Here is a 14322-nt window from a genome sequence, read left to right on the forward strand (position 1 = left end):
GTAGCCAATGACACACATGTTAGCAGATGTGGCTTCCCATGCACACCATTTCTGTGAAGACAACCCCTATTACAGTAGCAGAAGTCTACAAATATACCTGCAATACATACCTGACATCCCCTTGCACTGAGAGGATGGGACTATTGGGGCTGAGGTAGGGTCCCACTCCATGTGCAGGACATATGGTGAACATATATGTATATATAATTATACATATATCCATATAGATATATACACATATACATATTTTGCTTACTGTATGACAACAGTTTTACACATATGATCCTGTGTTCCAGGCTCTGTCTTCCACCTACATACCAGGCTTTGCACATATGACATGCTGTCAAGGGTTGTTATGTAGTGGGCTGTGTGCATGTCATGCTGTCATTCCTGCCATCACTCCACTGCTGTTGTGTCCCCCACACATACTGGGGGGTTGGGCCATATATGTGTGGACTTCACCTACACAATACATATGTGCCCTAATGCACTCCAGAGGCCAGTGTATGTAACAGTAGTATATGACCCAGTATTACTGAGTCCAAGGGGGATGCACCATGACTAAACTAGGCTGTTACAACATGTGTGGGTATCTGGGGTAAGCTGCCTTAAGGTATCTGGATCTACATTACCATACAATCCACCTTGGGTAAATGCAGGCCTACTGCCTCCTGCCATACAGAATGTTCTGTTTGTCAATGTGATTGTGATGGTGTCAGTTATGCCTTGTTATGTAACAGATACATCCCATTGTGTCAACTGGAGCCTGTACCCCCTAGGGATTGTGTACACAGTGTAGATAGAGGCTGCTGAACTATACATCTGCATTACGTACGGTTGGTTGTTTGGTATGCTGTGGCCCACTCTGTCTTTACTATTGTACTACTTGAAGGCCTCGGCCTGGACAACAACATATGTCAACCTTTCCAGACTACTGTCTTAGTATAACTGTTTCACAGTTGCATTACACTGTTCGTATGGATGTCAGTGTCTAAACAGCTATATGACATGGCATAGTACACAAATAAAGCTTTCACATTCATTTATGCCCACCTGTGCATGGTGTTATATCCTTTGTTATCTCTGTGGGTATATGTTGCAGGCAATAAATGTCATTCGTATGGGTGGCTCATACAGTCTCCAGCTGGTAAGGTGGTAACTGTAGGAATACTAGCTGCTCCATATTGTGTTCCCCTACTACATGTGTATCTTACTGTACATATCTCTGTGTGTATGTGTAGTTATATAAATATATATATATATATATATATATATATATATATATATATATATATATATATATATATATATATATATACCTGTATCTGCATATATGTGTCTGTATATGTATCCTAGGGATGGCCATGTCGTGTCTGGTCCTGGTTATGGGATCTGCAACAGTTGGTAGTGTATTGCAGGGCAGACGTGTCTGGCTGTAAGGGGGGGGATACCTATTTGTGTAAGGCGTATGTTGTTTGTGCTTGTCAACCCCATTAATGGTGCATGTGGACATATATGTTTTTGCTATATTCCGACTTTATCTACAGATGTATGTTCATATATATCTATATAGATATATATATCTGCTTACATATATATATATATATATATATATATATATATATATATATGTATGTGTGTACATATATGGATGTAGGCATATATATCTATAGATGCAGGCATTTGCATGTATATATGTTCATATATAGTTATATAAATATACATATATCAATATGTTGTACCTGTTTAGATATTAATATATTTACTTACACACATACATCTACATGTTGGAATACATTCTCTGTACTGTTGAATGACTGGGATGGATATGTTTGTGAATACAGCAGGGTTAGGTATATCTGAGATGGCTTAGTGGTAAATCACTTTGGCAATTGTGTGTAGGGTCCTGGTTTCGAGCCTAGCAATGGCTGTTTATTTTGTTGCTAGGCAGAACAAGGGCTGATGGATACAGAGTGATTAAGGCACTTTTGAGCAGTTGTAAGTGGGTTTGCGTGGGTTTGCACAATGGTAAGCACTGCTAAGTTCTGATTACTGTTTCTTAGACTCCATTAGCTCCTGAATTGCTTAACCTGTGTAGGCATTGCTTACCCCTACCAAACAGGCATAAACCTGCTTACTGCTGCTTAAAAGTGCTTACTCCCACTTACTTCTGTGCTAATTTCTTTAAAAGAAAAGAAAAAGGGGATGATAAGAAAGTGGTGAAAAGAGGGTCACAAAGAGGGAAAGACAGCAGGGAAAATAGGCAGGGGGTGTAGGGAAGGTCCATAGCTGCCCATTTCTTCTACAGCAACAGCTGTGCATATGCACTGTATTTCGAGGTAGATTTTGACGCTAAAACCCCTAAGAGAGGGCTGAGGATAACAATAATTCATTGTAATGCCAATTAGACCAGATTAGATGTGCCCAGTGGACACGTGTGCGAAATGGACAGCTATGTATAGGGTGAGATTTTTTCTTGGGAACAGATTGCCCTTTTTTTTTCAGGTGAGAGTGGGATGTTGGAGAGGTGTAGTAAGTATATTTGGGGAGGTAGGTTGGGTAGGTTAACAGACAAGACAAACAAGTTGCATACAGGGGCGGTATATGACACATGTGGGGGGTTGACACCTTGAACGGGGAGGGGTGTTTTGAAGTCACAAGCCCATGAGCCCCCAAATGGAAACAGTGGGACTGTGGTCGCCACCCATGGGCAGTCACCACTGCACCTTCACGGCCCCAAAGGTGGCCATGCTGGGGGTTGGGTAGGAGGGGCATGCTCACCCTCTAATTGTACCACTCGGCCCTCAAGCTGGCGTAACTGGTCTCGAAATGACCTATAGATCTCCCTACATACCATGGCCCAGACCTGACGATGGGTGACGGGTTCCTCTCTGCCCCCACTCTCGTGGGGGGCTGAGCCCCATACCCTGCAGTGGTTCCACCTGATGGTGGTGCAGAGCCTACAGAAGAGGAGGTCCCAGGCTGGGCCCCAGACATGCTGGTGCCCGGTGCCATGGACAGCTCAGCTGGGACAGGTGGGTCCACTGTGACTGGCCTTCCCATACGAGCTATGGTGTTGCAGTTTACAGACAGATATGGGTTAGTAAGAGTCAACAGCATTCAGGATTAGTTATAACAGCATGCATAGGTATACCCATTAACCCAAGACACCAAATTTAAACCAGTTGCATAGTGAGCAACACATGCATATATGGAACAGCAGTGGCCATAACAATGGCATGCAGGTTTTATTGATGGCAACAGGCCACCAATATGGGTGTATTTTAACATGGCACATGCATAGAACCAAATGTGGATATTTATGAACCAAAAGGACATATGTCGCAACATAAGTTTGGAGAGTAAACATACCCATTGAGGTATATAATTGGGATATTGTTGCACATATGATGGGGGCAAGAGAGAGAGTTTAATTAACAATTGTTATATCCCTGTAGTTTTCACAACTTTATTAGGCACTGCAGTGATCTGTCCTTTACATGTATTATTACACTACCCATTGGCCTTACTTTATACAATGGTATGTTTGTAGATTAGTATATACATGGACTTGTGTCTAATGTATAGCCTACACATTTTACCTGTTATAGCTGTTGAGAAGATCTTTGTTAACACTACCTGACAATTTCTACACATACTCCCAGATTCCATGTTAATGTACCCCTCAATCCATTATTGCACACACTCTGGTTGAGGCTTGACTGGATACAGGTGTTAATGCAACATATTATTAGAATTGCTCTCATACACTTTGGGTGTGATGCTACAATGACAGGTTTGTTTTCGTATACATTCTCTGACTATGTACAGGTTTGACTATCAGTTAAATGTCATCAAAGGCTGCCTACATTTCTTGGATCCTCACACTGATTTCTCCAGAGAATGGGGTAACAGGCAGAAGATTTGGGCCATTTATCTAGACACACTGGGCAGATCGGAACAGTTGAGGGGTATGACTATGCACACAGCTTGCTATCTGACTATTCTGACACAGTCTGCACAGTTGATGGTTATGATTATGCTTACAGCTTACTACCTGAACATTCTGCCACAGTCTGTACAGTTGATGGTTATGATTATGCTTACAGCTTACTATCTGAACATTCTGATGCAGTCTGTACAGTTGAAGGTTATGATTATGCTTACAGCTTACTATCTGAACATTCTGATGCAGTCTGTACAGTTGAAGGTTATGATTATGCTTACAGCTTACTATCTGAACATTCTAGCACAATCTGTACAGTTGTTAGGTCTAATTATGCATACAGCTTACTATCTGAACATTCTGATGCAGTCTGTACAGTTGAAGGTTATGATTATGCTTACAGCTTACTATCTGAACATTCTAGCACAATCTGTACAGTTGTTAGGTCTAATTATGCATACAGCTTTCTATCAGAACATTCTCACAGATTCTGTACAGCTGTGGGGTGTGATTATGCATACAACTTACTACCACTCCCAGGATTCAATCCTTGCTGTGTGTGGTAAAAATATTACAGTTAACATCACAGTACACTGTGCTATGAGGGAATTGGTGTAAAGCGTTCCAATGTTTTCTCTCTAAGTCTCCCTCAGTTGTACAATATGACTAACCTCTTGTTATACAGAACTTCCTACACATTTTATCTGCATACCACAGTGTGGTTAACATTGCTTAATACTACAGTACTATTTATAGCATGCAACACTACAACATATTAAATCAGAGTATATACAAGCACTTCAGGGGTTATAACTTTATTCACGTGATATGACAGTTAATGCAGGATTATTTCTAACCTGCCTCATGATGCAGTCTAGTGGCATGGGCTTGCTGGTTCATAGCCCACTCATCTGCAGCTGTCAGAGAAATACAGTGACATTTAGCCATACCTATCCATAGTATACACAAGCTAGGCAATTATTATATACTTCGTGGAATGGGTACTTATTCAGTACTCGGGCATAAGCCATCTGCATGCACTCCTGGATCCACTGTTCAAGTAGATTCCCCCCTATGCTGCTTCAGGTCAGCATGGTGATGCCTGACCTGCTCACCAGTCCATGGGATACCTGTGGCACTAGTGAGGACATGTCGAGACTGTCCCAGGCCTCCACTTTATACTGGGAGGCCTGGTAATGGCCCTGCAGGAGTCTCTGCTCATGGTGTTTTTCCTTGAGCCACACCATGTATTTAGACTCAGTAATGCCCCAGCACTGCGCTCTGAATCGAGTGTCTTCACCTACTCCAGCCATTCTGCCTACAGTAGGGAGCTGCAACCAGTTATGGGGATTACTGGCACCTGTGGGGTTTAAATACACCTGATTTCCTGCACTTTCCCATGACTGGATGGTTTTGAAAAGGCTAAGCTATGGCACCCTTCCTATCAATCACTGAATGCAGTAGTATGGTCTGCTAGTTGTATCAATGGCATGGATGTGAACATGCAAGGTAGGGAATTGGGTGGCTGAATGGGATGGCAGCAGATAGTGGACAGCTATATGGGTAGCATGAAGCCATAACAAAGACTGATGTCAACAAAGTAGGCAGTAACAGACAAGGTGAAAAGAACACACTGAAGAACATGTGCTGGTCCAAATGTGTGTCCATAGGGCACACACATGCATGTCATGGAGGTTCACATACCCAACAACAGTCCCACCCAGCCAGCAGAACAGGTGTAGATGAACACAAGGAAAGGCTGTGCTAAAGTCCTCAAGGTATGGCATTGGAGATCAACCCCCACCAGACCTACACAGAGTATATCAGGTCGGGAAGTGGGATGCCATTCATGAAGAGTAGGAAGTCTGAAATGGCAATGTAGGTCAATAAAACCTATCATCTGTACTACACTGATATGCCTGTAGTCTGCAGGATAGGTCAGAAGACAGATTTAAAAGGAAGCCAACAGACTACCAGAAATACCAGTGCGGTCAAAGCAAATGTCCACAGTAGTCAGGTGTGCCCCCCCCCAAACTCTATGTAGAAATGTATTAGCATCCATGTGTTGGTGTAATAACAGTGAGCACAGAGTACCTGAGCTTGCCAAAGTGGAAGGATGGATTGTGTCATGTGTACAATATGCAGAGCTCTGAATGTCAGGTTGATGTGTGGAGGCCAACAGGGTACCTGAAATAGCAAGTGGGTATAGCAGAAATGTTTACAATTGTCAGGTGTGCCCCCCCCAATCCTATGTAGTATAGCAGTAGCATCTATGTGTGAGTATCACAGCAGCAGAGCACAGAGTACCTGAGCTGCCCCAATTATAACGATGGAATGTTGGATGTGTACAATATGCAGAGATCTGAGTGTCAGGTTGTTGTGTGGAAGCCTACAGAGTACCTGACATATCAGGTGGTTGTAGGACATGTCCACAGTTTTGATGTGTGCCCCCACCAACCCTATGTAGAAATGTATTACCAGCCATGTGTGGGAGTAATAAAAGTGAGCACCGAGAACCTGAGCTGGTCAAATCAGCAAGATGGATAGTCACATGTCTACAATAGGCAGAGCTCTGTGTATTAGGTATTTCTGAGTGGTATGCTGTGTGAAAGTGTTCAGCAAATAGCCATGGATGGCGTGTCCTGGTGTCCAATGATTAGTACTGCTGATAACCGGGCCAAGTCCACACAACTGCAGTGCCAAACAGACTGGTATTCCAGAAAGACATTTTGCAGCAGAAGTCCATATGAGTTGTACAGATGTCATAGCTGTCACCATCTGGAAGATGGACACGGCATGTGGGTTGGCCCAGACGTACACACAGTACACAGGTGGAAGTACTTTAGAGAGAGACTGTTTAGCATTTCACTGTGAAATGGAGACACCCTCCGTTTGTACATACAGGTTCACAGCACATCAGTTGGTTGTGTAGTGTGGGAAACTAAGGCGTACTGTGGGCAAACAGTGGCAGACCACAAAAGGCAGAGGTATAGTGTATGTAGAAGCTGCAGGTGTCCACCCACTAGCCACCAGCAGGGGAAAGGGTCACATATACCTGTGAGGCAGTTGCAAGTAGCTACCCTGGCACAAACACAGCCAACCCAGCCCAACATCAGCCTCAGGTAACACACACAGGTCACCTCCCTGCTGCTGTGAATGAGTACAATATGACCCCACATCACTATGTGAATACTCACAAAATGCAGCATGCTGAAGAGGTGTCTCACGCAGGTGTGTCCATAGCTGTAAGATGCACCCTGCCAGCGTCCACACCAATGGATTGATAAGGGCATAAACAATTGCCACTAACACCTTGCACACCTATCCTGTCACCCCAGGGGAATACATTGCCTAGCAGCCTGGGTCTGTACAACTGACAGAATGCACTGACCTGCTACAGATAGACTGCATTAGTACCCAATGCCACACTGTCCTCTGTCACAGGTCTGTGGCATGCCTGTACCACCACTGTATGTTACCCCATGGACTCCCACATAATGACAAAACACAGTCCATAGAACACAAATGCAAGGACATGTTGACAAATTCCAGTAGTATGTCCATCATGTTCCATTGCATGAACTGTGGACCAAACTGTACATACTGCTGGGATGGAGTGGCAACTATAGGCATACCTATCAGATATCGTGTGCATAATGGTAGGAAGAGGAATGATTAATGGGGGGTGGTAGCATCGCCACCATGGAGTGTGTGAAGGGTGAAACCCTGATGTGTGCACATACTTATCATGGCTGCAAACACTGGGATGGGTGGCCACAAACCTGCTAGCAAACCAAATTGTGAAGGGTTAATGAATAGAATAATGAGCCCTGCCTCTGGATAATCTCAATGAGTCTGAATACCTGTGAGGTATAGCCACAGCACAATATGGCTATCCTGTCATGGTGATAATTGTACAGGCATGAGACCCACAGCCACAACACCACCATGGTGCTGGACCGTATACACAGACCCATCAGGAAGTGTCTGCAGTTTCCACACCAGAATGACATGAGCGTGCAAGAATATGTAGGTTGCACACCACAATACTGGACTAAGCTGCATTCAACTTGTAATCCCCACCAACCGACTGCCAGCAAAGATGTATACCTGTCAGTAGTTGATGAGATAAAACATCAGAGGGTAAAACACCACATATCAATGACTATCCCTGCCAACACCATAACCATGTAGCAGAAGCACCACAGACACAATTAGCAACAATCTCACTACCCTTTGCCCATTGTTGACCCACATTGTCAACCAATCAACAGATATCCTGCAGAAGCAGGTTACTAGCTGTAGGTGTAGAGCACAAATACCTGCACTGGAGTACAACTTACCTGGAATGGCGTTATGCATGCAATACAGACACTCATACTGGGCATGTTCCCACACTTAGAGAAGCAAAGGCCATGTCACAAAACAAAGTACAGAAGGGTCATACTGGGCATGCTCACACACTAAGAGAAATGAAGCACATGTCTGGAAACAATTGTGGACTATACACAGCTGTCAGGCACAGATGTCTGTGCAAATATTTCACACTACACACCAGTCATGCTCTGCATACACAATGGATGAGAATATGCACATATATCCAAGGACAGCACACTATAACAGCTCAGGCATACACATAATAGATGTGGGAAGACAGTGACAGACAGTGACAGACAGCTCCCCACACATGAGGCCTGTCCCACACAGCACACTCTCAGTTTGCAAAACATATGATGTACAAATGTCCATCACTGTACACAATTGCCCTTGGTATCCTTCCAGTCAGTACACCTTTCATTGCCTTACTTTGACAAGCCTGCTGATGTCATTCCCTGTGAAATACTCCTTTGGTGAGCAAATGGCCCAGTAATCTCCATGGTGCATTCTATAACCGTGTAATGCTCTAATGTTAGGTAGGTGTTCTAATCCCATTCATGGCAACTGTTAGTATGTGTTTATGTGTATGGCCCAATGCTTTTGATGGCAGTCAGAAGACCTTTCTTTGACAAGCCTGCTGATGTCATTCCCTGTGAAATACACCTTTGGTGAAGGAGTACCACAGTAATCTTCATGGCAAACTCTGTAACTGTGTAATGCTCTAATGTGATGTAGTAGCTGGGTAGGTGGTTTAACCCCATTCATGGCAATAGTGAGTGCGTGTGTGTTTGAGCGCGTGTGTGTTTGAGTGCATGTGTATGGCCCAATGCTTTTGAGGACAGTCAGTACACCTTTCATTGCCTTTCTTTAACAAGCCTGCTGATGTCATTCCCTGTGAAATACACCTTTGGTGAAAGAGTATCCCAGTAATCTCTGTGGCGTGCTCTGTAACGGCATAATATTCTAATATAATGTAATAGTTAGGTAGGTGTTCTAATCCCATTCATGGCAACTGTGTGTTTGTGCACATGTGTATGGCCCAATCCTTTTGAGGACAGTCAGTACACCTTTCATTGCCTTTCTTTGACAAGCCTGCTGATGTCATTCCCTGTGAAATACATCTCTGGCAACAAAAAACTCCTGTAATCTCCACGGTGCATGCTGTAACAGTGTAATGCTATAATATGATAAACTAGTTAGGTAGGAGTTCTAATCCCAGTCATGACAAGTGTGTGTTTGTAATTCATAACCTGTGTGTAGGTGGCTGTGACTGTGTAACACCTGGAGCCATTTTTGTATTTTTCCTATATGGTGGCCATATTATATGTCACAATGTCCACCTGTATGCTGTCTTGTCTGTCATCTTACCCAACCTATCCTCCCCAAGCATACCTACACTCATTCCCCAACATCCCCCTCTCACCTTAAAAAAAAGGGCGATCTGTTCCCAAAATATTAATCTCGCCCCATACATAGCTGTCCATTTTGTACACATGTTCACTGGGCACATGTAATCTGGTCTAATTGGCATCACAAAGAATTATTGTTGTCCTCACCCCTCTTTCAGGGGTTTCACTGCCCAAATCTACCTCCAAATACAGTGCATATGCACAGCTGTTGCTGTAGAAGAAATGGGCAGCTATGGACATTCCCTATACCTTTCCTGCACATCCCTGCTTATTTCCCTACTGTCTTTCTCTCTTTGTGCCCCTTTTTTCACCACTTTCCTATCAACCCCTTTATCTTTTCTTTTAAAGAAATTAGTGCGGGGTTAGGAGGAGTAAGCACCTTTAAGCAGCAGTAAGCAGGTTTAAGCCTGTTTACATGGGGGTAACAATGCCTACACAGGTTAAGCAATTCAAGAGCTAACTTAGTCTAAGAAACGGTAACCAGAACTTAGCAGTGCTTACCATCACACAAACCCACGCAAACCCACTTACAACTGTTCAAAAGTGCCTTACTTATTCTGTATCCATCGGCCCTTGTTGGCCTAGCAACAAAATAAACAGCCTCTGCTAGGCTCAAACCAAGGGCTCTGCACACCATAGCCAGAGTGATTTACCACCAAGCCATCTCAGATATCAATAACCCTGTTGTATTCACAAACATATCATCCAGCCCAGTCATTCAACAGTAAAGAGAATGTATTCCAATATGTAGATGTATGTGTGTGAGAAAATATATTAATGTCTAAACAGGTACAACATATTGATATGTATATATATATATATATATATATATATATATATATATATATATATATATATATACATACACACACACACACACACACACAGGAATATATACATATATAACTATATATGAACATATATACATGCAAATGCCTACATGTAAAGATATATATCTCTACATCCATATGTATGTATGTGTGTGTGTGTGTGTGTGTGTGTGTGTGTGTGCCTGTGTGTGTGTGTGTGTGTGTGTGTGTGTGTGTGTGTGTGTGTGTATATATATCTATATATATATATATATATATACAGTAATATATATATATATATATATATATATATATATATATATATATATATATATATATATATATAAGCAGATATATATAGGTATATATGAACATACATATGTAGATAAAGTGGGAACATAGCAAAAACATATATGTCCACATGCACCATTAATGGGATTGACAGGCACAAACAACATACATCTTGCACGAATAGGTATTCCCCCCACAGTCATACATGTCTGCCCTGCAATACACTACCAACTATTGCAGATCCCATAACGGGACCTTACACGACAAGGGCACAAAATGTTAACAGTACTCCATCCCACCTGTATGATGTCAGGCTGGTATCAGTAACATATCATGCAGTACAGTCAGGCTCATAATGACTCCCAGTTTGCAGTCATCTGTTACCTTTGTTAGTCAGAGTCCTGTACTGTCGGCCTGTACTTTAGATATGTAGATGCCAAGCAATAGTGGTCCCAGGACTGAACCCTGAGGTACTCCACTTGTCACTTGTCTGGAACTGGATTTGGAGTCAGTTACATCTACAATTTGGGTTCTGTCAGTAAGCCATGTGACAAACCATCGAGTAGCATTCGGATTTATGTCCGGCTTAGTACATTAATCTATGTTTCCAGACTGGGGTATGGTGTTGAAGGGCTTGGCAAGGTCCACATAGGCTGTGTGGACCACCTTATCCTCTTCAACAGCTATGCAGACTGATTCAAAGTAGTCAATCAGTTTCAAGAGACAGGAGTGGCCCTCCATGAGCCCAATTTGTGTGGGCTCCAGTGTTTGAGGGTTGCCAATGTCTGCATTCAGAACCATGATAATGCATTCCATGGCCATGCAGATCAGGCTCATCAGACTAATGTGACAGTAGTTCCTGGGATCCAAGGTGGATCACTCCTTGTGGAGTGGGATAACTGCAGCTGTGCACCACTCAGTGGGCACCAGGCCTGATGTGAGGCTATGATTACACATGACAGTTAGGTGAGCTGCCATTTCTTTTCATAGTTCATGTAGTACACAGCCCAGGGTGTCATCTGGTCCCATGGATGCTGTATTCTTAGCTGTGGATAGTGCAGTTTCTACCTGTGTGGCTATGATTACTGGAAATTGGAACTCTTTTCATATTGACATGGGCCGTTTTGGTGGTGAGAGGGGGTGAATGTGGCACTAAATCAATCTGCCAGGATAATGGCAAAATCCGTGGGAACAGTGTATGTAATGCCATTCTGTTGTAGTTCAGAGCACTTCTGGACATTGCCATTTAGATTCTGGACATAACTATAAAATGCCATGTGATTGTCTGTGGAATCCGTGGCAATTTTAGTTACGTAACCAACTTTGGAGGATTCCATGAGGGATCTCAACATCTTACTGGGGCTAGTAAGGGAGTTGTTTGCATCCTTGGTTTATCCTTTTTTCCTCAACAGTGTCTACCTTCTGTTGTATAGTCTATTTATGGCAGCGGACCACCAGACTGGCTTGCTTATTTGGGAGGGGAGCGTTGTGGTTCTATGTGGGATGTCAGGAATCATGCACAAGTGAATGTGTTGATACAGTGCCTTAGTGTAGGATTCATCAGTTGAATTTTCAGCTCCTTTCTCCATGGGTGTCACAAACATTGTCACTTTTGACTTGAGTAGCATGAAGCTGGCTTTGGAGAGGTATTTTATGGACAACTGTATATACATTGCTTTCACATGTTCAGTTTGATTATCTTATGGTGGGATTACTTTGGTGAAACCTCAGTCTCATGTACTGCTGTGATGGCTTAGTGGTTAACTACTGTGACTGTAGTGTACAGGGTCCTGGGTTCATGACCTGCAAAGGCAGGTTATTTTTGTTCTGGCCAGAACAGCGGTTGATGCATACAGACTAAGTAGGGCAATTTAGGTTACAGCGGTTGATGCATACAGACTAAGTAGGGCAATTTAGGATAGTCACACAATACAATTCAAATGCCCTACTTTGGCAATACTGCTGATGTCACTTACTGTGAAATACACCTTTGGGGAAGGCGTACTCCAGTAATCTCTGTGGTACGTCCTATAATTGCGCAGTGTTTTAGTGTAATAACTAGTTAGGTGGGAGTTTTAATCCCAGATGTGATAGGTGTGTGTGCCTTAATGTGCTCATGTTCTGTGTGGTTGTGAGTGTGTCACAGCTGGACTCAATGTTGGGTGGGTTTTGCAAATTTCTTATATGGTGCCCCAAGTATATATCACAATATCCACTGTACAGGGATAACAGATGTGATATCAGTACATAGTCAGTCAGGGGTTCGATACCCTGGACTGGTAGGTGTGTGAAACAAACATGCCTACGTTTCACTCTCCCAACTCACCCTGACTTATCTTTGCCTCTGTCTGCCACTCTCACTCCATCTCTGGTGGATGTAGAGACTTACACCTGCTTTGCTTAGGCAGTGGCATGTGTATTGTCAGTGATGCTCATGATCAGCTGATGGCCTCTGCATGAACTGCAGCCCTCCTCTAGCTGATTGCATGTGGAACAGCTGTGGTAATATTCCCATAGCCAATTGCATGGAAACACACTGTAACATCTAGGAACATCATGTTGGTGTTGGGCCTTTTCATTCACTGTGAGCAGGAACTAGATCTGTTGTTTGGCAAACAGCATCCCAGATGGATTGGGGACTTACCACTGACAACATACACTGTGGAAAAGGCCAACACACAGGAGGGGGATGTGCCTGTCTTGACTACAGACTGTAAGTGCTGCTATACTGCAGTTGGGTAATGTTGGTTTAACAGGGTATGTGTGGATATGTCTGTCCCACATGTTTTAATATTTGTCATGCCAGTGCTATGTTTATGAGGAATCCCCATCTGTAAGGTTATTTGCAGACTGGGCAGTGTGTGGTGCCTTGTGTTCCTTGTGTTACCCACAGAGCACCTATCTCTCAACTGCAGAAGGTAGTGTGAGGATTGCAATCAGTAGATGGTGACAGCCAGGAGAGTTACTGACGTCATATCCCTCATGGGACATATGTTGCAACAAACCCTGTTATGACAGTAAATGTATGAGGTTATCACAGTGACATGTCAATATTGGCCCTATGTTTGTACCTCCAGCCACAACTCTGCCAACCTTTGTACATACGTCATGCAGTAGGGGGTGCATATGTTCTGTACACCATATTCATTAACAGCATATCTGATAACAAGCCAGTGAGATATCAGACTGCTACACATGTTATGTATAGTAGGGTTATATTTCAGGACATAGCCTGGGCATTCTGTGGTTGTGTGTACAGTACTGAGGTATGTGTAATTCTGGTAATTGTCGACAGTGTGTGTATAGTGAATACGTACCTTGGCCTGTATAGACACTGTGGTAGATGTCATTGTTCTTGTCCTATTCTATCTGATGTTACATGCTGCGCCACTGTATGTCACCCTATCAGCTTACATGTTTGTAGGAGCAAACACACACATGTCCCATACCACAGACAGGCATCAGACCACACTGTGTAGTGGCCCAGTAT

Source organism: Protopterus annectens, chromosome 1.part2 (genome assembly GCF_019279795.1).
Source record: "Protopterus annectens isolate FY-2018-M chromosome 1.part2, PAN1.0, whole genome shotgun sequence".
NCBI classification, from domain to species: domain Eukaryota; kingdom Metazoa; phylum Chordata; order Ceratodontiformes; family Protopteridae; genus Protopterus; species Protopterus annectens.